Below are 22613 nucleotides of genomic sequence, written 5' to 3'. Positions count from 1 at the left end.
AAGATTTGCTCCCAGTCTGTAGCTTTCTTTTCATTCTCTTAAAATCATTTTGTCAAGTTAAAACAAAAACAAAAACACCTTGTTAGGATTTTAATTTAGAATTACATTGATTCTATAGATCATTTTGGGGAGAAATGGCAGCTTTACTGTATTGAATCTTCTGGTCCATGACATTTATTTAGATTTTTTTTAATGTCTGTCAATAAAATTGTATAATTTCCTTCATTCAGGCTTTACAAACATTTTGGTAGATTTTCCTTAAGTATCTTATTTTTTGTTGGTATTTTTCTGGAAATGTTCTATTTTTTAAAAGTTTATGTTTAGTAGTTTGTTTCTGATGTCTAGAAATATAGTTGACTTTTATATATTGATGATAACCTTGCTAAATTGTCTTCTTAATTCAAACAATTGATCCTTAGATTATTTTAGGATTTTCTTGAATCTTCTATGAATAATTATTGTTTTGTTTCTTCCTTTCCAGTCTATATTTTTAATTTTCTTGTCTGAATGGTGATGGTGATAGCAGGCATCCTGGGTTTTAAGAAAATCTTTTTATTGTTGCCATATTAAATATGATACTTATGATACTTAAGTGTTTTTATTATTTTTTAAACTATTTTTTTAAAGTTTATTTGTTTTGAGAGAGAGAGAGAGAGAGAGAGAGAGGGAGAGAGAGAGAGAGAGAGCCCACAAGCAGGGAGGGGGCAGAGAGAGAGCAAGAGAGAGAATCCCAAGCAGACTCTGCACTGTCAGTGTGGAGCCAGACGCTGGGCTTGAACTAACAAATTGTGAGATCATGACCTGAGCTGAAATCAGGAGTCAGACTCTTAACAGACTGAGCCACCCAGGTGCCCAGTTACTATTTTTTAAGTTTTTTATTTAGTTAAGCATTCTCCAAACCCAGCGTGGGGCTTGAACTCTTGACCCCTGGGTGAAAAATCACAAGCTCTTCTGACTGAGCCAGCCAGGCACCCCAATGCTAAAGTGTCTTTATGTGTGCTTTTATCTGCTGAAGGATATTCCTTCCTGTTCCTGATTTGCTAGTGGGCTTAATATGAAAATAAATATTGAATTTTATTGAATTATTTGCAGCTAAAGACAAATTGTTTGGTTTTGTTGCCTGCAGAAATCTCATGTAACTCAAGAGTAAACCTCTAAGCTGAAATATGCCTGAAATGGCCTCTGTTGGGGTGGAATACTCAGTGCATCATCCAAGAAACCCAGGTCACTTAGGATTATTAAAAAAAAAAAAGTTCATTGATTGATTGAGATAAAATCTTTGATTATCCCCCCTTTAAGCAGGCAGTTAGCCAATTACTGGAAATCATAACTTCTCTTAAACAGTATACAACTTCAAGCGCATTCCTTGGTACAAAATTAAAACCACAAGTATATTGTATTTCCAGAAGGTTTGTCTAGGAAATATTTGGTTCAAAGGCATAGAACAGCCAAATGCAGTACCCTCAAATTTAGAAAGCACAGTTATTTTATCTGCTCTGGCAGGATATATCCCTCCTACCCCACCCACCAGTGTACCCATATTAAAGATCCAAGTCCCAACAATACGGAGAGAGGGTAAGGAATAGAAAACAGGAAGACAGTGCCAATTATGAGATCCCCTAGTGATAGAGCATAGTGTCACCCAACATCAAAGCAAAGTGAATGTTATCTGTGAGCCATTGGAGGCATTGTTATAATCTTAGAATCAGATTTGTTTGTATTAGAATCCTTTCATTTTCTTTTTGTTGTTTACTGTATGCTACATTCACTGAAATAGTAGCTTCACTCTTTGTATGAGTATAAAATAGGAATGAGTATTCCTTCACATTTACTTCCTTGTTAGGTTTATACCAAGTTTTTCCTAACTCCTTTGGCTACTGTATAGGAAATTGTTCTTAGGCATTTTGTTTTGCTAGTTGATTTGCATTAGTTTTTGTAAAACATATTCGGCATCATTTCACGTTGTGACTTACTTTTGGCTTCCAGGATTCATCGGAAGTGGTGTTGATATTAATTTATACAGTATTCCGTGTGGAATGTGGGATTTCATTTGCCAGTAAATTTGTTTTGTTTTGTAGCCTACTTGGTACCAAAAGTCACTAATGTGTTTCTTTTTAACCATCTGATTTTTTTTTCAGGATTAGTAGAATATTATTGTATAACTATAACCAATGATTTTCACCTGGACTCCTGTATATAGCATACTGTATGTATCTACAGAACCACATTAAAATCTCTTTAAAACAAGTGAAATGAGGGGGTGGCTGGGTGGCTCCATCAGTTAAGCTGTGCTGACAGCTCAGAGCCCGGAGCCTGATTCAGATCCTGTGGCTCCTTCTCTCTCTCTCCCCTCCCCTGCTCGTGCTCTGTCTCGCTCTCAAAAATGAATAAACATTAAGCAGACTATCTTTAAAAAACAAACAAGTGAGATGAAAACTATTTCAATTTTTTCCTCTATATTTCCCTCCAAAATTTGCTTGTAAAATTGGCCTCTTAGCTACCAGTGAATACAATATTTATTGACATTTCATTGGATGCCAGCTTTGTGCTTTGGTCTTCATATCCTTATGAACGGTTTAAGCAGAGCTTGTACAGTATTCTCAGGAAATGTTTTTTTGGTCTGGGCCAGTCCTCGGAAGCCAGTTGCTGAAGCCAGGGGGCACAAGCAAAAACCCTGTGGTCTCCTGATCCCCTGCCCATCAGCACCTCTACAATGGACAATGAATCTACAGGGGAAAGGAAACAGAAATCTGGGTAATGTTTGTTTTCAGTGTCAGGGAATGACATCACTGCCAGAGATTATGACAAGATTATTGGAGAAGCTGGTGGGTGGGCTTGGATTTACAGCACAGAAAGGTCGGACCTTGGTTAACAGGCCACATCATTAGAGCACAGAGAACACTATATGTATGTTTTAAAAGTAGGAAATATTAACACTTTTATGAGCTTCATGTGAACTTGGTAATGTGTGTCAAGGCCAAAAAGTGTGCTTTCTATAAAATTTACATGATGTGCTAGGGCCAATTTTTTCTTTTATTCTAAATCATGATAATAATATTCTCCCCGCCACCCTCCACCCCCCCCCCCCCCCCAGTGGGTTGGCCCAGGCTCTTCCTTGTTAAAATCAGTGAGTTGGGGTTTGGCCAGTTTTTTCTTTTGTTTCCACAGACTCTAAACAGTCTGTCATTCCTGGATCTCACAATTTTAAGAGCACAGGTAACAAATGACTTGGAAACGTCTAGTATGGACTAAAAGGTGAATCAGTGATGATCACTCTCCATAAGGATCTGTATACAGGGTGGGCTAGGGAGAACAGGGCAGGGGCTTGGTGTATCATCAAGGCGAGGGCTCTGGAGCACCTGGGTGACTCTTTGAGTTAAACGTCCAACTCTCGATATTGGCTGAGGTTCAGGAGATTGAGCCCCAGGTCCGGCTCTGCGCTGACAGTGCAGAGCCTGCTTGGGATTCTCTATCTCCCTCTCTCCACTTGCGCGCTCTCTCTCTCTCTCTCTCTCTCTCTCTCTCAACATAAATAAATAAACATTAAAAAATGTAAAAATACGAGGGCTTTAATGAGCCAGATTCTCCCCACATTGAGTATATTCTCAAAGTAAACTGGTTGTTAAGGAAGCCTCTGATCTTCTTCAGGACCGCAAGAGACCAATTGAAGTTATTACTTTGAAATCAGGAAAACATAATATGATTTTCATGGCAAGCTAGCACTATTGGTTAATTCCTATGCTAGAATGAATGGCATTTGGGGCTTTGCTGTGCAAAACAGAGATTAACCATGGGTTTAGTACCATATTTGTCTGAGATACCACCACTGGATGGCAGTAAAAATCCTTGGATTTCTCTCTATTCTTTTTCTTTATTTTCTTTGTTCTTTTCTTTCTTTTTTCCCCCTTCTCATTAACTAGTCCTGCATGTGCACTTAAAAATGCCATGCTTTTAGAATTAACTTTTGCCAGAACACCTTAATGTGAAATGGCTATGACATGTTGTGCTCAAGTTCAAGGTGAAAAAAAAAAAAAAGAAGAAGGAAAAACAATTATGTGTATTGTGATCAAAACAGGATAAGGAAATTTGTATGACCACAATGTCAGGCAATTTCCCCCATTAGTTAAGGTCAGTATTTAGTCATTATGTCATTTTAAAATCAAATTAGGTCCAAAGTGATGAGATATTGATTATACAAAGTCTCATGGGGACTTCAGACTTCTAAATACTAGGGAGAATGATGGTCTCAAAATAAAGATACAGGAGTTATCTTTCCACTGTTTACCTTCAGAATTAAATGAAAGGTTATATAGTCCCCAGAGTGGGCTTTCAAAAGAAGACTCACAGAGACACATCTACAGAGTAGGGCTGAGTGTTTGGAATATAACAGCACCCACTATGGACAAGGCCCTTGCTTCCATGGAGCTTAGATGTTCCCTGACTTATCTGGTTGTCCAACCTACAATCTGAAAGGCACCCTTCCCTCCCCCGCACCCCATCCCCCACAGTCAGTCATTAGCAGGTATTATTAAACTTTTTTTTTTAATGTTTGTTTATTTTTGAAAGAGAGACAGAGTGTGAGCAGGCAAGGGGTAGAAAGGGAGGGAGACACAGAATCCAAAGCAGGCTCCAGGCTCCGAGCTGTCAGCAGAGAGCCCATGGCGAGGCTCAAATTCACTAACTGTGAGATCATGACCTGAGCCAAAGTCAGAGGCCCAACCACATGAGCCACCCAGGTGCCCCAGTAGCAGGTATTATTGATTCCACATCCTACCATCTGGATTCCATCCACTTCCCATCTCTGTCATTTGCACTGCTATGGTCTAAGCCATCTCCCCGTCTTCACCGTCCATCCTGACTGGTCTGCCTGTTCCTATGCTCGCCACCCTGCAATGATTCTCTGCCTGGTAGCCAGAGAGATGTTTCAAAAATATAAACCTGATCAAGTCAGTCCCCTGCTCAAAACCATTCAGTGACCTGACTTTGTCTTCCAGTTAAATCTCCACGTGTCCTCCGCTGACCTCCTCAGGTTCACCTCATGCCATCTCCAGTCAGCAGTTACCTGCTCCCACTTAACTTATTTTAATTCCATGATGGTAACTCCCTCTTTCTTTCTTTAGGACTTTCCCATAGCCTGTTCTTCTTGCTTGGAATACCCCCTCCTTCTTATCAATACTTCTTCATCTAAGTGGTCCTTCAGGTGTCAGCTGTCACTTTTCTAAGGATACCTTCCTTGACCCAGCTAACTAGGTTAGGCCCTCTTTGCATGTTTTCTTTTGATACTCTGTACTTCCTCTCTCATTAACACTCATCACATTTTATTTTATTGTAATTATTTGTTTCATGTTGACCTTTCCCATGATGGTAATGGTTCTAAACCCTGGGGAGTTAGAACAACAATAACTGAAAAACAAACAAAACAAAAAACAAAAACAAAAACAAAAAACTGAAACCACTAATACCAATACCCTACCAAGCAAATCAACTACTAGGACTTGGGTAAGGTCTGGTCATCCTATTTTTGTAACTTTTCATTTTGGTATAAAACAAACTTACAGAAAAGAAGGATATAAATAACTCCCCTGTATTTTCTACCCACATTTCCCAATGTTACATTTTACCCTGTTTTCTTTAATCTTTAACTCTCTCTGACCTTCCACCTCTTCATGTACAATTTTTTCTAAATTATTTCAAATTAAGTCATAGATATCTTATATCTTTACCCCTATTTACTTCAGTGTGTTTCCTAAGAGCAAGGACATTATCTTATATAAACTCAGTATGTGGTCAAAGCTCAGGAAATTTAACATTGACACAGTCCTATTATCAAAGGAGTTCATATTCACATTTCATCAGGTATCCCAATGATGTTGTTGAAGGATGGGTATCCCAGGAAACAGACTCTGGGATGGAGAGTAGCGTGCAGGAATTTTACAGCGAGTGCTCTTAGGATCAACACTGTAGAAGGGAAGAGAAGGAAGCAGTCAATATTGGAGAGAGGAAGAAACTGATGCAGTCTCAAAAAAGACTAGGCCAACTTTGGGAAGCCCTGAAGCTCTGCTGAGCTCTCAGTGTTGTCCTGAGATAAGATGAGGGATCTGACTTAGTAATACACTGACTAATACATAGTAATACACTGAACAGTTATTGGATCTGAGCCGCTCTGGGGAAGGAGGCATGTCTTTGCACAAGGCAGAACTCTCCAGCCTAGGGTCATTTCTGAGGACTGTCAGCCAATCACACTCTCAGTGGGTGAAGGAATAAGCCCTTCATTTCAGTCTTAAAGCAGTCAGAATGGTGCATCACAGCTTCTGCTCTGATCTACCATTTGTGCTACTTTGACCCAACCCTCCCTGTCAGTTCTGGGAAGAGTTCCTCCAGGATCCTGTTGGACCTCTTTTCCTAGAAGAAACAGATAAGAAGGTTAGCAGGGTAAATGGCAGCCCCAGGTAGAAGCAGTTGGAGCCCAAGCAACTGGGGCTACAATCACTCTCCACCGTCTACCGCCAATTCTAGATTGCCTCCTTCTCAGCCACCATCCTTGCTGAGTAGATGGCTTGCTTACTTGTTGGCCTCTGAGCTCCTGATCTCCATGCCTTTCTTCAGCGCAAATGTTGTGTTTGTCCATTTATCATCAAGATGAGCAAGGAAATATCAAGAGGCATCCCATTGGATCACCAGGATGCCATCGTTTTCTTCTCTGTCCCATCATGTAACAGCAACCCTCCTCCTTCTGATGATCAGGATCCTCACTGCAAGCTGGTCTGTGGGTGGCAGATTCAGAATCCCATGTGAATGTCTGTTTTGTTGGACCTGCCAGGGTTACAAGTTGCGTTTCCCAGGAAGCCGACTCTGAGATGGAGATCGGCATACAGGAACTAGGTTAGGGAGTGTTCTTGGGACCAGTGCCTATGGAAAGGAAGGGAAGGAAGCAGAACTGGGCAGAAGAAGAAAGTGAGTCATAATGCAGTCTCAACAGACTCGCTATCTCATTATGATCTTGTAAAGTTCTGTTTTTAAAAGTTTTCATTAAAACTAACATCAGTGACATCAGGTGGCATGATGTGCGGCTCCCATATCAGTTTCTTTGCTGCCCTGCCTGGAGAATGAAGCATCGGGTAAAATCACGGAGAGGAGCATCCCTGTCAAGGTCCCAAAGTCTTCCTTTATTTCCTCTGCAGGAATACCTTTCATTCTTCTGACTTCAGTGGTTACACTTCAACAGTTTTCCCAGAAATCATTGCTTTTATTTATGAAATCATTTATCATTGGGATAGTCTTTGGTAGGATTTTTCTTTAAAAAGCCTCAGGGAAAGCAGTTCCTCGGGAATGTAACCATCAAAAAAAAAAAAAAATAGAATCTAACAAATCCCATAAGCTGAGACATGTTACAAACATTTGCACTTTCACCCAAATGCATGGTCAATACTAAGGAATCTGTTTTAGTATTTGTTTCTTCATATCTTCAGCAGTGTTTTCTATGTGACTTTCCAGAAAATTTGCTGACAAAGGAATGCCTTTTAGTTTGTTAGTCTTTTGTTTTACAATTATTTCAGCCTTTTTTTTTTCTTAAACTCCTGCAGGATGAACCAGGGACCCTGAGGGTTTGTGGCTTTTTTGTTCCTCATTACAAAGTGAAAAACCTCAAAAGAAGCTTCTTTAGAAAGGCAATTATCTGTATATTTTGTGAGCTTTGTCAAGAACTGGGTTTGTGCCACATTATTTTATTTTTTATTTTTGTAATTCTGTGAAAAGCCTTAATGATTTTAAGATTTAATATAATGTTAATTATATATCAGAGTTCCAAATTACTTTCAACGTCTCTGAAAAACTAAAGTTTGTCTTCCTGTTCTGGATGCTTAGCTTTTAGTTGTCTTGCTCATCACCAAACTTCCTATTATTACTCGGTATCTCAAGACATAATATGCTAGCCAATTAAGAGAGAGTTTTACCATTAATGGCAGTGAATGTAAATCCGTATTTCAAATGGCCTTCTTGATAGTTTTGTAATTGAAGGCGTTATTTACCCATAGTGTGGCTGATGAAGTCTTTGTAGTCTGAGTAGACGGGTTTGCTCTGCCATTTTCTTTACATTTATTTTGATTTTATCTTTCTTTCTCCTGCAGGAATCTTTTTAAAACATTTTTCTCCAATATGAATGTTGCCTTAGGTAAAATGAGATAATTTCTAAAATCTTTCTGGGCACACATTAATGGAAATGTCTGAAGACATTCTAGAAGCAATCAATTGACTAAGCCAGCATGGGCATCCCTTTGGAACTTTTTCCTCCATAGGATATTTTAAAACCACAGAGGCTGGGGAACTGTAATTATAGCACTTAGCTTATCCTGATTGACATAACATCAGTAACAAGTTTGAAGAGTATGAGCTCCTGTTAAGTTGGAGCTCCCCTTTCTGAACTTGTGCAAGTGGTTGTTTCGGATGATGCATTTACGTTGGCTCCAATTAACTTCACCTCTCCCATTTGTCCCTTTACTTTAGCCTGTCAAGATCTTTTGAGATTCTGATTCTGTCATCCAGTATGATTGCTGTCTCTTTCAAGTTTGCATACCCTCTACATGTTTAGTCAAGGCCTTAACACAAATTTTAAGAAGGATATGTCTTTAAGACAAAACCAAAACAAAACAATAAAACAACTTCCTTTTGCTCCCGTTGCTCAGCCCCTCTTGGGGCTGACAATGGCAGGATGGGTTAGTCTGTAGTCTCCACAGGGTTTCCTGCCAGGGGACTTCTGCACTTCAGAATCAGGCAAAAATCAAACAGCGCATAGAGTACTTTGTTCTCATAGGCCTCCTGCAGATAAGAGCTGGAGATCTTGAGATTTCTCTCCCCCCCCATGTTCCTAATCACCAGTCCTGCTCCCATTTTATCACTTGCTCATGACTCCCTTCTATAAGAGACATTGAATAAAAAGTCTTCCTCATATTTATCTTTTACTGATTCTCTTCCCTCCCCGCCCCCCCCCCCCCCCCCCCCGCCCAACTAGGCAACAAGACTTCATCTTTTTCACTGGTATGTCAAACACATTTTCCAAATGGTCTGAAACCAGGAAGAGAGAAGGAAGAAAGAAAGATTCTAGGATGATGCTAGATTTCTGGTTTGGGTGGCTGTGTCGAAGGGAGCTAGTGCTTCGTACCTACTTCCCATGGGGAAAATTAAAAAGAAATGGAATCCAATCTTGGACGTGGTGAGTTTGAGATGCCTGGGAACAGTCACATGGAGATGTTGAGATTCCATGATATAGACCAGTCTGAAGCTGAGAAGCCTCTGTGATGAGTACCTTACAATGTTCAGATAGCAATTCTGAGTACACACTGATCAAGTGCTCTCACAACTTTGGCCTCAAGGCAGTTTTTGTCCTTGGAGTAGATGTGGTGGGCTAGGGAAGAGCCATGAGACCAAAAGGACTATTTTCCAGTCTCTCTGATACTATGATCATAGACAAAACACAATAGGAATCATTTAGCAAACTTCCCTTGGAAGTTGCCAACCCCAAATCTAGACAATTTATGTCCACTTTGCTGGGATTTTTAAGCCAGTCCAACAGCCTACCCCCTGATAATGAGTTATGCCCCATAGCAATGTAGTCCTTTGGGGGTGGAGTGGGTTAATAATCAATCATCTTCATAGCAATTACCCTGAACCTTCTATCTTGTTCCTGCCTTACTGTTATTTTGATTCTGTCTCTGCCCAGTTTCAACCTTCTGGTGTTTTATGATTACTCCTCCAAAGCCTGTATCTGGTCCTCACATTTGGTATTTGTGCTTAGTCTCCCTGGTATTTAAACCTCAGTTAAGTTACTATCACAGATTATTTTTGAAAGGAACACTTCTGTATCAGCCAAGATCCATTGAAGAGGCAAAAACCACACCAGATATGTGACCAGGGGAATTTTAATATAAAGAATTGCGTGCATCTATACTTTGGCTCATGTAAATAATGCTGCTATAAACATAAGCATGCATGTATCCCTTTGAATTACTGTTTTCATTTTCTTTGGATAAATACCCAGTAGTGCAATTGTTGGATTATATGGCAGTTTTATTTCTAACTTTCTGAGAAACCTCCATAATGTGGCCCTAGTTGGCATTCCCACCAACAGTGTAAGAGGGTTCCCCTCTCTCCACATCCTTGCCAACACGTGTTGTTTATAATGTTTTTGATTTTAGCCATTCTGATAGGTGTGAGGTGATATCGCACTGTAGTTCTGTTTTGCATTTCTCTGATGATGAGTGATCATGGGCATCTTTTCATGTGTCTGTTAGCCATCTGGATGTCTTCTTTGGAGAAATGTCTGTTCATGTCTTCTGTCCATTTTTTAACTGGATTATTTGATTTTTAGGTGTTGAGTTTTATAAGTTCTTTATAGATTTTGGATACTCACCCTTTATCCGATATGACATTTATAAATATCTTCTCCCATTGTGTAGGTTACCTCTTAGTTTTGTTGATTGTTTCCTTCTCTGTACAGAAGCTTTCTATTTTGATGTAGTCCCAATAATTTATTTTTGCTTCTGTTTCCCTTGCTTCAGGAGACATATCTAGAATAAAGTTGCTATGGCCAATGTCAATGAATCTGCTCCTTGTGTTTTCCTCTAGGATTTTGATGGTTTCCTGTCTCACATTTGGGTCTTCCATCCATTTTGAATTTATTTTTGTGTATGGTGTAAGAAAATGGTCCAGTACCATTCTTCTGCATATTGCTGCCCAGTTTTCCCAGCACCATTTGTTGAAGAGACTGTCTTTTTCCTATTAGATGTTCTTTCCTGCTTTGTTGAAGATTAATTGACCATATAGTTGTGGGGTTGTTTCTGGGTTTTCTTTCCTGTTCTGTTGATCTATTTGTCTACTTTTGAGACTGTACATACTGTTTTGATTACTATAGCTTTTTGTAATGTAACTTGAAATAAGTCAGAGAATGACAAATACCATATGATTTCACTCATATGTAGAATTTAAGAGACAAAGCAAGCGAGCAAAGGGGAATAAAGAGAGAGAGAGAAAGAGAGAAACCAAGTCTTTTTTTTTTTTAATGTTTATGTATTTTTGAGAGAGAGAGAGAGAGAAAGAGAGAGAGAGAGAGAGAGAGAGAGAGAGAGAGAGAGACAGCATGAGTGGGGCAGGGGCAGAGAGAGAGAAGGAAACACAGAATCTGAAACAGGCTCCAGGTTCTGAGCTGTCAGCACAGAGCCAGATGCGGGGCTCGAACTCGGGAACGGCGAGATCATGACCTAGGCCGAAGTCAGACACTTAACCGACTGAGCCACCCAGGCGCCCCAAAACAGAGTCTTAACTATAGGGGACAAACTGGTGATTATGAGAGGGGAGGTGGGCAGGGGGGATGGTTTAAACAGGTGATGGGGATCAAGTAGTACACATGTTATGAGGAGGACTGGGTGTTATACAGAACAGTGACTCACTGTTTTGTATACCTGAAACTAGTATTGCACTGTATGTTAAGTAACTGGAATTAAAATAAAAACTTAAAAGATAAAATAAAAAGAAAGAATCACCTGTAGAGCTAAAACAATCTCTGAGGATGTGGTATTGGTCCACAGGGGCTGGTGTCTCTGAAGGGGTATGGTTATGTACCCTGGTTATGGAAGTGGGATGTAATTGAAAAGTGGATTCAGCTGTTGCTGGGGGAGGTGGTGCCTCTGGTGGGGTGAGAAGCTCTGCTGAGGTGACATCACAGGGGTAGGGACAGGAAGCAGCGAGTCCTTGCAGGCTCCTTTGAGTGCCCCCTACAGACCCTCAAAGGAATCCAGCTGGAAAAACAGAAATGCCTTTTGTAGTTTCATTGCCAGCAGCACAAAGCAGGGTATGGAAGAGCGTTTGGACTTAAAAGATAAAAACTTAAGATTGTACACCCTCACTCTAGAACCCTAGCCCTTAACCCTGACCACTTGGCCAGCTCCTCCTCCTCCTCCTCCTCCTCCGCTAACCCCTCCCCACCACTATCACCAGTGGCAAATGACATTTTTAACATTTCCCGCTTCGGTTCTCAGAGACTCTGCCCTTGTCTGGGCAGTGGTGAGTAAACTGTTAGCATCACCCCCGTTCCCGGTGCTGTGATGCTGCAGGAGTAACTTACAGAGTCTTCAGACAGGAACCCTCCTAGCTCATATCAGCATGGTGATGGCAGACACTAGCTCTCTGCTACTGCATCTTTTACCTACCTCCATGCCCTTCTTCAGAAAAACTTGTTTTTTTCCAGGAATCTTGAGGGTTTTCTTAAGCAGTTTGTTATTCTCAGGCTCTGGTCTGGTTATCGAATGCTGCATAATAAATCACCCCAAAACTGAGTGGCTTAAAATAACAAGCACTTGTTGTCCCTCATGGCTTCAGTGGGTCAGAAGTAGAAGCAGCTTGGCTGAGCATTCTGGATTAGGGTGTCTCCTGACCCTGTCATCAGGTGGTGGCTGAGGCTGGTATCATCTTGAAAGATTCTGGCACCTGGACTGGGGAGACTCAAATAGTTGGGGGCAGGAACAGTTGGAACTCCTTAGGTCTCTCTCTGTCTCTCTTTGTCTCTCTCTCTTTCTGTGTGTGTGTGTGTGTGTGTGTCCATGTGGTTCTTCCACATGGTGGTCTTAGAGTATCTAGATTTGTTATATGGTAGCTGAAGGTTTCTAGAGCAATTGTCCTCTAAGAAGCCAGCAGAAAAGGTTCTTCCTTTTTTAAATTTCATCTGGGAGGTCATGCATTGTTACTTTTGCCACATTCTGTTTTATCAAGGCAATCTTAGCCACTCAGACCTCCATTTATCTCCCCGCCTACCCTATGCTTCTCAACCTTTGGATCCTAACCACATCTAGTTCTTACCAGGATGCTTTCATGCTCACAAGGAGAAACAGCCTTACTCTCACAGAGCATCTTCACTGTGTTACACAGTACAGGACCCATGCCCTTGCCCAATGGCTCTGCTGGGTTTCTGAGTCTCCACTGACACAAACTTGTGTTGAGAATTCTTCGGACCCTCCACCTCCTGAGCAGAAGAACCAATGCCCGTTTTAATAAAGAAGAATGCTAGCTCCTCCCTGCTGACTACTGCCTCTAGAGAATTCCTCTCCAGACCTGTATCCATTTTCTAATCAGTGACGCCGAGACCTACTCTCTGGCTGAATCTCCATAAAATTATACGTTTAGAAAGTAGGGAACATTGTCTGGGTCTTGGAGAGCAATAACTCAATTATATCTCTGTGCCAAGAAATGGTTGTGGTCTTTGCATTTCCCCAAGCATTTCCCTAGGCATTTCCTGAACGTTGGTCAGCAGGATACTAGATGAACTCATGGGCCTGCATGATGCCATGCTTCCAGACAAGTATTTCATGGAGCTTCCAACACTTTTCACATGTCTGTACATTAAAAATATTCTTTGAAAAATAATAATGCTTGTGGCCTACTGGGGCAAACAGAAGATCCTGCTCTTCTAGGAGACAGCCGACCTCAAACCCCACCCAGCTTCCTGTCCAGAGGGCTGAGGGCATCTCTTGCTTGGTAACCTGAAAGCCATTCTTGGTGCACTTGATTGAAACTGGCATTGGGCTGGGCCAGCTGTAACAAATTACCACACACTGGGTACCTTAATGTAACGGAAGTTTATTCTCTTTGTTTTGGAGGCTAGACATCTGAAATCAAAGTGTTGGCAGGGCTGTGCTTCCTCCGAAGGTTCTACAGGAGAATCCTTCCTTACCTCTTCCTACCTTCTGGAGGCTCCAGATGTTTCTTGGTGTTCATTGAGTTGTTTGTTGCTACATTACACCAGTCTCTGCCTTCATCTTCATGGGGAGTTTATCTCTGTGTGTTCTCTTCTCTTCTTAGAAGGACACCAGTCATTGGATGTAGGTCTGGTCTTAAATCCAGGATGATTTCATCTTGAGATTCCCAAAAATTACATCTGCAAAGACCCTATTTTTAAAACGGTCATTCTGAGGTTATTCAACCTATTAAAATAAGGTTTATTTTTAAATAACCTCATGCTGAGGTTCTGGGTGAACATAAATTTTGTGAGTATATGATTCAGACTCAGATCAGTAGATCAGAAATGGGATTCTCAAGCTAATTTCTGTTTAGCTAATGCAGTTCATGATTTTAGTCTTGGTAGAAACTCCCTGTTCAGGCCATCAGGTAATTCCCAGATTTTTCTAGACCTAGAACTTCATTCCTGAGCTTTCTTACTCTTCATGTCCTGTTAACCAACCCAAGAAGGAGAAGAGTTATCTTTGCTTAGATTCCAGCCATCAGGCCTGAATTCTGAGAACTGAAAATTTGTCATCTTTATTTTGGTCTACTTTGATCTAGAGTTTCCCCCAGTCTTTGGGGCCAATGCCTTTGGTACTGAATGGGAATGAATGGCAGGCTCTGGATCCCCACTGTTTTGCCTGTCAAGATCCCTCCCCACTTTCCTCTCCAGCAGTCAACCTCTCTGACTCTAGGGATGGTCTTGAGACAACCTGGGCCAGTCCTATGACCTCATCTGTGGTCACAGTGATTTTTATAAGAAGTGGGCTTGGTACTCAAGCCAGTCAGAGTGCTGCCACAGAAGTTCTCTCATGAGAAGTGCAAGAAGGGAGCCCCTTTTCTCTCTGGTCACTGTGAAGATATGAGCTCAGAAGCATCACATTTCTAGTCTCAAGGAGAACCCAATCTGAGAGTTTGAAGTAAAGATTTTAGCCAAAGAAAGAGCCATGGTGATGCTCCAGGGTTGGTTTCCAGACACTCTAAAGGCCCCTTGTATTGCAGAGGTCTGACAATGTTTATTGTAATGTACATGCCTGACATTAGGCTTTTGATTGCAGAGCCATCTACTTCAAAAACAGCCAACTCCAGTAAACTTACTGCTAGCAACACAACTGGAAAAAGAGGCCATCCCACCCATGAAGTTTCCTTTTTTCAGAACCCTTAACTCCAATAAAAGCAGAACCCCAGGTCTTTGCATGCTCTCTCTCTACCCATAATCTTGCTCTGTGGCCCCAGGTTTGACATGAACTCTCCATAACTTGTGAGTAGTAAACGTTGTTGTTGTTGTTGTTGTTGCTGTTGCTGTTGTTGTTGTTGTTTTTCCAGAACTCCCTAATGGTCATTGCTAAGGTGTGTCTTGCAATCATAATAAGAACCGCATGGGCCAGTCCAGCCACAACATTGACTCCAAAATGGGAAATGTCTATGGGGCGTCTGAGTGGCTTAGTCAGTTGAGCATCTGACTTTGGCTCAGGTACTGATTTCACAGTTTGTGAGTTAGAGCACCACATCAGGCTTTGCGCTGATAGCACGGTGCCTGCTTCAGATTCTCTCTCTCCCTCTCTCTGTGCCTCTCCCTCACTAGTTCTCTCTCTTTCTATCTCTCCCTCTCTCTCAAAAATAAATAAATATTTTTTAAAAATGGGAAATGTCTATGGGGGCTTGCCTTGGCCCAGGCAGTGTACCCAGGCATTACATCATTAGACTTGCTATATCAAGACACACCTGGAATTTCTTTTTTCACTTGCAAGGGCACAGAAGATAATAAAACAGATTTAATGGAATATTCTAATACTTAAAAAATCATGTTTAAGATATAAATATGTCACCTTTAAGGACCAGACTTCCTGTGATGAAAAATCTGGTGGTTGGGGTCTACATCATTTAAGACAAAGCAAAAATGAGCCTGTCTGCCTGCTTGCCTTCCTTCCTTCCTTCCTTCCTTCCTTCCTTCCTTCCTTCCTTCCTTCATTTCTTCCTCCTCCCTCCCTCTTACACTCTCCCTTTCTCCCTTTCCCTCACACCCTCTCCACCCCATTTTTTTCTCTCTCCCTCTTCCTTCCTTCCCTCCTCCACTCTTCTTCCTTCCTTCTTCCTTTCCTTTCTTTCCTTTCCTTTCTTTCTCTTTCTTTCTTTCCTTCCTTCCTTCCTTCCTTCCTTCCTTCCTTCCTCCTTTCCTTCCTTCCTTCCTTCCTTCCTTCTTTAAATTCCACCTATATTACGGGCAAGACAGCCAAACTAGCTGAGAAAAATTTCCTATCCTGCACATTTAAATAATAGGGGGTGGCAGAAACCACTTTGCAGGCATTCTGATAACAAAAGCAAGGACACAACTTGTCACAATTGTTAATAGCAATAACCATTACAACCATTTATTGACTGCTCTTGGGCCAGGTATCGTGCTAGTATATTGCATAATTACTCTTACTTCTAAAAAGTAGGTAGGGGCGCCTGGGTGGCGCAGTCGGTTAAGCGTCCGACTTCAGCCAGGTCACGATCTCGCGGTCCGGGAGTTCGAGCCCCGCGTCAGGCTCTGGGCTGACGGCTCGGAGCCTGGAGCCTGTTTCCGATTCTGTGTCTCCCTCTCTCTCTGCCCCTTCCCCGTTCATGCTCTGTCTCTCTCTGTCCCAAAAATAAATAAATGTTGAAAAAATAAAAATAAAAAAAATAAATTGATGCAGGCATTTAAAAAAAAAAAAATAAAATAAAATAAAAAGTAGGTATTTCTCTACTTTGAGGTATAGATGAGGAAATGGATATTGACAGGGTTTAAAGGTCATCCAGATGTTAAGAGGCAGTCAAATTTGAAGCCTGGTGTGTCTGACTATAAAATCTAGGTTCTTTCTACTTTTTCCATGCTTCTTTGGATGAGATTAGGAGCCACCCAGCATACACAGTAAAAGAGGTGTCTAGTCCCCCAGATTAATGCATTGGGGAACACCTTCATCTAAGTCCTTGACTTGCCTCAGGCCAACTCCCCAACTCTGTTAGATCATTAAGGCCTATTAAAGCATTAACCATGGCCCTCCAGAACTTCTGATGGCTCTGCATTTGGAATGGTGCCTTTTGACACATAATACTTATGACAACTGTGCCCAGATCAGAGAGACCACAATGCCCCAAGGGCATTCTACCACTCCAAACCTAGCAAACCATCACAATGGGTTTTGCCACTGATCTGACTATCTCCTAAGTCTGCAGCAAATTTTCAAAGTGGAAAATATTCTTTATAATCCCCAATCTTCATTACCTGACCTCCCTCCCACCTATTTTAGTCATATTCATTTGTTCGCCAAATGTAGGGGGAGTATCTGATAGCTGACAGTGACTTACAGTTCATGTGGCTTCAAAGAGCATGTTTCCATAGTACCCAACACCCATAGCCAGAAGGCCAGACTGCATCAACTCAGTTCTGGAAAATGCCTCTGGTTTCACATCAGTCTGTCCGCTTTGCTTCTTTCTTCTGCTTTATGATCTCATTTCTTAAATGTAACCCCTGGTTTTGATGTTTGGACTCAGCTCTCCTTGCTCAGATCTGGTACTTTGTCTTAGGATTGGGTTTCAAAAATGGTCCTCCCGTCATAGAAACAGAAAGTAGAATTGTGGTTACCAAGGGTTTGGGGGAGGGTGAAAAGGGAAAGTTGCTGTTCTAGGGGTATAGAATTTTAGTTTTGCAAGAAAAAGTTCTGGAGATCTGATTCACAACAATACGAATACACTTAACTGCACTGTGCACTTAAAAATTGTTAAGATGGGAAATTTTATGTTAGGTATTTTTTTACCACAATAGAAAAAAATACCAAAAAAATTTTTTAGTGCCCAGAAAAAGAAGTTCCCTCCATTCAGGTATTTTCCTAAAAGCTGCAAACTGACCTTGCTACCATTATGCACAAATTAGATCTGACTTTAAAGGATGTTTACTCCTTAACATGTGTTCCAGTTTGGAACCTTGATGTTGGCTCCAGCTATAATCACAATTCACCCAGTACTTGTACTAGTAAGAATGTATGTTTTAGGGGTGCCTGGGTGGCTCAGTTGGTTAAGCGTCCAACTTCAGCTCAGGTCATGATCTCAAGGTCTTTGAGTTTGAACTCCACTTTGGGTTCTGTGCTGACAGCTCAGAGCCTGGAGCCTGCGTTGGATTCTCTGTCTCACTCTCTCTCTACCCCTCCCCCGCTCATGCTTTGTCTCTGTTTCTCTCTCAAAAATAAATAAACATTAAAAAAAAAAAGAATGTATGTTTTAAACATGGGATCCATGGTTCTCAAACTTCAGTGTGCAGTTAACAATCACAGGCTTATTTTAAATGTATATTCCAAGGCTTACCCCAGGCTTACTGAATTAGAAATCCTCCAAGCCTGAGGCCCAGCAGTCTGCATATTCAGTCAACTCTATGTTATTCTGATACAGGCTGTCCTTGTACCGTGATTTGAGAAATTCTGCTTTGGAAGGGTATGCTGCTTTTAGGGCAAAGGCCAAATGTTTCATTTTATTTTCTCTTCTATGGCTCAAGCTCAGAGCTTTGTACTTAGTAGGGACTTACTTGTGGTTGAAAAAAACACAATAAAAAAAGTATCTGCTACCCTTGTCCAAATAAAATATAATCTGTAGCATGTGGTTTCTTTCAGAATTAATTGTGCATTAATACTTGGTATTTGAGCAAGCCATATAAGAAGGAGCTATAATATGATGCAAGTTCAAAATATGTGGCTTTAGTGTTTAGTGTTTTGAAATCCAGGCTCTCAGATCCTCTGATCTCATATAACTCTAAAAAGTCATTTCCTTCTTGAACTTTTTATCCCTCTTCAGCCTTTAAATGAAAGTGAAGCATTCATTCCTGGTTTCAACCTGACTTACAGCTTTTAATCTATGTTGTTAATGAAGTATTAGCATTATGATGTATTTCGTTGTGTAGTCTGTCCACACAAGACTAACTGTGAATATGTGTTTAAAGTTCCATGTACTTGAGAATTTACTTTTTTGTCTGAAGAAAAAGAAAAGTTCATTTATCTAGTGAGCAAAGCAATTTGGAATTGCCTCATTTAGATAAAATTCATAATTTTGTTTCTAGTGGAACATTTACATATATGATATCACAAAAATGTTCAATGGCAGCTTTTTACTTGGAAATTAATAAGGTAATTTGTTCTTCATGCTTGAGAGGAATTTTGCCTATGAGATGGGCGGTGGTCTATGAAGGCTTTCTGACCCTGAGAGTCTGTGAATTTACGCTGCCAGAGTAATTTCTTGATGCACTCAATATTACTTGGATGTAATATGAAATGTTATTTGTTCCCCACAGAGGACATAGTTTGTAGCTCAAAATTTGCCTATGCAAAGTGAATTTCATAATGGTTTTATCTCCATGTATTTTTAGAATGACATCATGCGGCAGAACTATAAACATTCAAATGGAGAATCAAAAGTTGGGTCAGATAGTAACACCCCAGTCGATTTGGCTTTTAACTTTTCTGAGGGACTAATATACATTCTCTTTCTTCCCTGTATCATTTTATTATGATGTCCACAGTAGCACAGAGGTCACCAAATGCTTGGTATGAATCTAACCAGGATTTGTGGCATTCTGAAACATCTTGAGAGACTTGGAGGGTCAGGTCTAAAGTCACAGAAGCTTAGAACTAAAAGGACCTCAAGGATAGATCCTGAGGACATTCAAGTAACTGAGTTGCTCACAAGTGCATGATGGTAGAGAGATGCCTTGCTTCTTTCTCAAGGCTGTACACTTCCCACTGCTTTGAAGGAAGAAAAATTAAGAAGTTGTTTTGTCTATTCTGTCTTTGGGTAACATTGTCCTAACTATTCTTTAGTAACATACCACACATTACATGTATTTGTTTCTTCTTTCTGTGTCTTTTATTCATTGTGGCAGACAGACTCTAGGGCAGCTGCCATGATCTCCTACCTCTTGATATTCATGCCCTTTGATCTCCACCCTCTGAGTTTGGGCAAGACCTGTAACTTGCTTCTAACCAACTGAATGCATCAAAGGTAATGGAATATACATGGTTATATGTATGAGATTACCTTACATATGACTGTAAACCATCTTGATAGGAGACTCTTCCATAGCCTGCCTGGCCAGAGATGGCTTAGCTAGGTCCACTTCCTCAGAGTCTTATAAGGCTTCAGTCAAGGTATTGGCTAGAGCTGTGGTTTTATCTGAGGCTCAACTGGGGAAGGAACTGCTTCCAAACACATGTGATTGTTTGCAGTATCCATTCCTTGCATGCTGTTGGTTTGAGGGCCTCCGTTTCTTGCTGGTCAGTAGAAGGAGGCTACCCCCACGTCCTTGCCATGTGGTGCTCTCCAGAGGCAGCTCACAACATGGGAGCTTGCTTTTTCAAAGCCAGCAAGGAAGAGACAGACTCTTGGTCATATTGGATATGGTCAGAAGACTCACTTATTTTAATTTTTTAAATATTTATTTATTTTTGAGAGAGACAGAGAGAGAGAGAGCGAACAGGGGAGGGGCAGAGATAGAGGGAGACACAGGATCTGAAGCAGGCTCCAGACTCTGAGCTGTCAGCACAGAGCCCAACACAGGGCTCGATCTTATGAACTGTGAGATCATGACTGAGCCAGAGCTGGACGCTTAACCGACTGAGCCACCCAGGTGCCCCAGAAGACTCGCTTATTTTAAATTGCTGTATCTATTTGGTGTGAATTTGCACCCCATGATTTATGTTAAATTCTAAGGCTTGTGGTCATGTTCACCTTGACCATATCAATGTAAACCCATTCTGAACCTTTTTCATTAGTTACATAATGATACGGTTCGGGAGCTTGTGGAGCATATTGACTGTATTGTGAATTCAAACAAATGTACTATGTTTTTTTAAGTTTATGTATTTATTTTGAGGTGGGTAGAAGCAGAGAAAGAGGGAGAAAGAGAACATCCCAAGCAGGCTCCGTGCCCTCAGCGCGGAGCCCAACTCAGGGCTCAATCCTACGAGTGGTGAGATCATGACCTGAGTTGAAATCAAGAGTCGGACACTTAACCAAGTGAGTCACCCAGGCCAAACATACTGTATTTTAAGCAAGGAAATTGTATGCACTATTAAATTATCAACGAACCTACCACTTGGCCTTTACTAGACCAGAGTGACTATCAAAGCAATAAATTTTAATTTTTGCTTGGCAAATCAATTTCACTGCCATGTTCTTTCCCCTCCTTCCTTCCTTCCTTCTCTCCAAATGTTACACAAAAATAAGGTAATATTTGGGCACCAATGCTCTTGGAATTTATGGTAATCTCTTATCTCCCCCCCCCCCACTGCTTCAGAAGTATGTCATGCTCTGTCCCTACAGTCATCTGTTTTATTTTCTGCACATTTCTTCCCAGTGACAGCTTTGCTTCTCCCTGCTTCCAACAGTGATTAGCTCACAAACTACCTTATGGTTGAGTCCAAAGGCTTTGCCCAAAGGGACACACAACTGGCAGAAATTGCAAAAAGAAAGTGTCCCTGTTTTAACATTAATAGGAAAACTTTTACCACAGCACCAATTATAACTTCTTTAGTTACTATGACATCAGATTTTAGTCTTGACAAAACTGATAAAGCTCTAGGCATTTATTATTGGATAGTCTCGGGATCCTTTATTTCCCCCTTCATTACATGGAAACTAGCACTGTTTTATTTTAGGTGCTTGGCAGTGACAAAATACCAATAGAGGCCAAAGCCAAATCCAGTGAAGGAAGGCAATCTGGTTTAGATTTTCCCACTGAACTTCACCAAGGCTGGGCTTCTCCTGGGAGATAGTCTGAACTGTTTCATTTCTGCCAGCATTATTGTAATTTCACAAAGTAACTATAATATTATTGTTTACTGACAATAGTCTAAGTAAAAATAAACTACTGGTGAACACAATTCAATTTTAATGACCTTAATGGGAAAGTTTTATTTCTATCCCACTAAGTATTCTCATTCCTTCAAAGAATGGTTAACTTTTATGTCTTATTTTTATAATGTAGAACTCCTTCCTAAACTTCAACCATCTTTTCAGTGTTTCAACTAGAATTTAATATTAAATTTTATTTTATTATTTATTTTTGCAGCAGGGAGAGGCAGAGAGAGAGGGAGACAGAGAATAAAAGTAGGCTCTGTGCTGTCAGCACAGAGCCTGACACAGGGCTTGATCCCACGAACCATGAGATCATGACCTGAGCTGAAATAGTCAGACGCTTAACCAACTGAGCCACCCAGGCACCCCATCCTACTACAGTCAAAGGTCCATCCTTTACCTGCATCCTTTCAATTCATCCTTCCAGGAGTTCTCATTCATTTTCATTAGTATGATACAATTCAAGTCCAAGGAACACAGTTCCCCACAGTGTGGTCATCACCTAGCACTTCTACATGTTGTGAACAAAGCTAGGCTTTGATTAAAGGTATCTATAAGGCATTTAGGTGCAGTACATTCAGCTTGAACAAAAATATGCAGATTTTTGTTGCATTTTGTTTGACGACTTTGGCTTGGGATTCCTCTGTATTGTATACACTGAAATTCTTTGTAGGTGACTACAATAAAAAAATGTATTTTCTTCTACTTGCAAAACCCAAATAGTGGAAGAAAGCTGCACATTACCTTTCCCCATGAGGCCTTTGACTTTTTCCCCTAATGCCTTTTGAGAGAGTCTATCATTAATTTTAGATTAGGAGCACAGAGCCTCTCTGTTCCCATAAAATGTTTTAATGCTTCATTTCTAGAGATAGGCTATATGGGGAACTCTGTGAAGCTGTTCTTTGTGAGAAGTAAAATACTTCCTCACAAAAAGAGAAGTAACGTTTCTGGTGAACAATGGAAGCCTGGCAAATGTACTTGGTGTT

Source organism: Prionailurus viverrinus, chromosome A3 (genome assembly GCF_022837055.1).
Source record: "Prionailurus viverrinus isolate Anna chromosome A3, UM_Priviv_1.0, whole genome shotgun sequence".
NCBI lineage: Eukaryota > Metazoa > Chordata > Mammalia > Carnivora > Felidae > Prionailurus > Prionailurus viverrinus.
The sequence above is the reverse complement of the archived record's forward strand: the minus strand, read 5'-3'. Positions refer to the sequence as shown.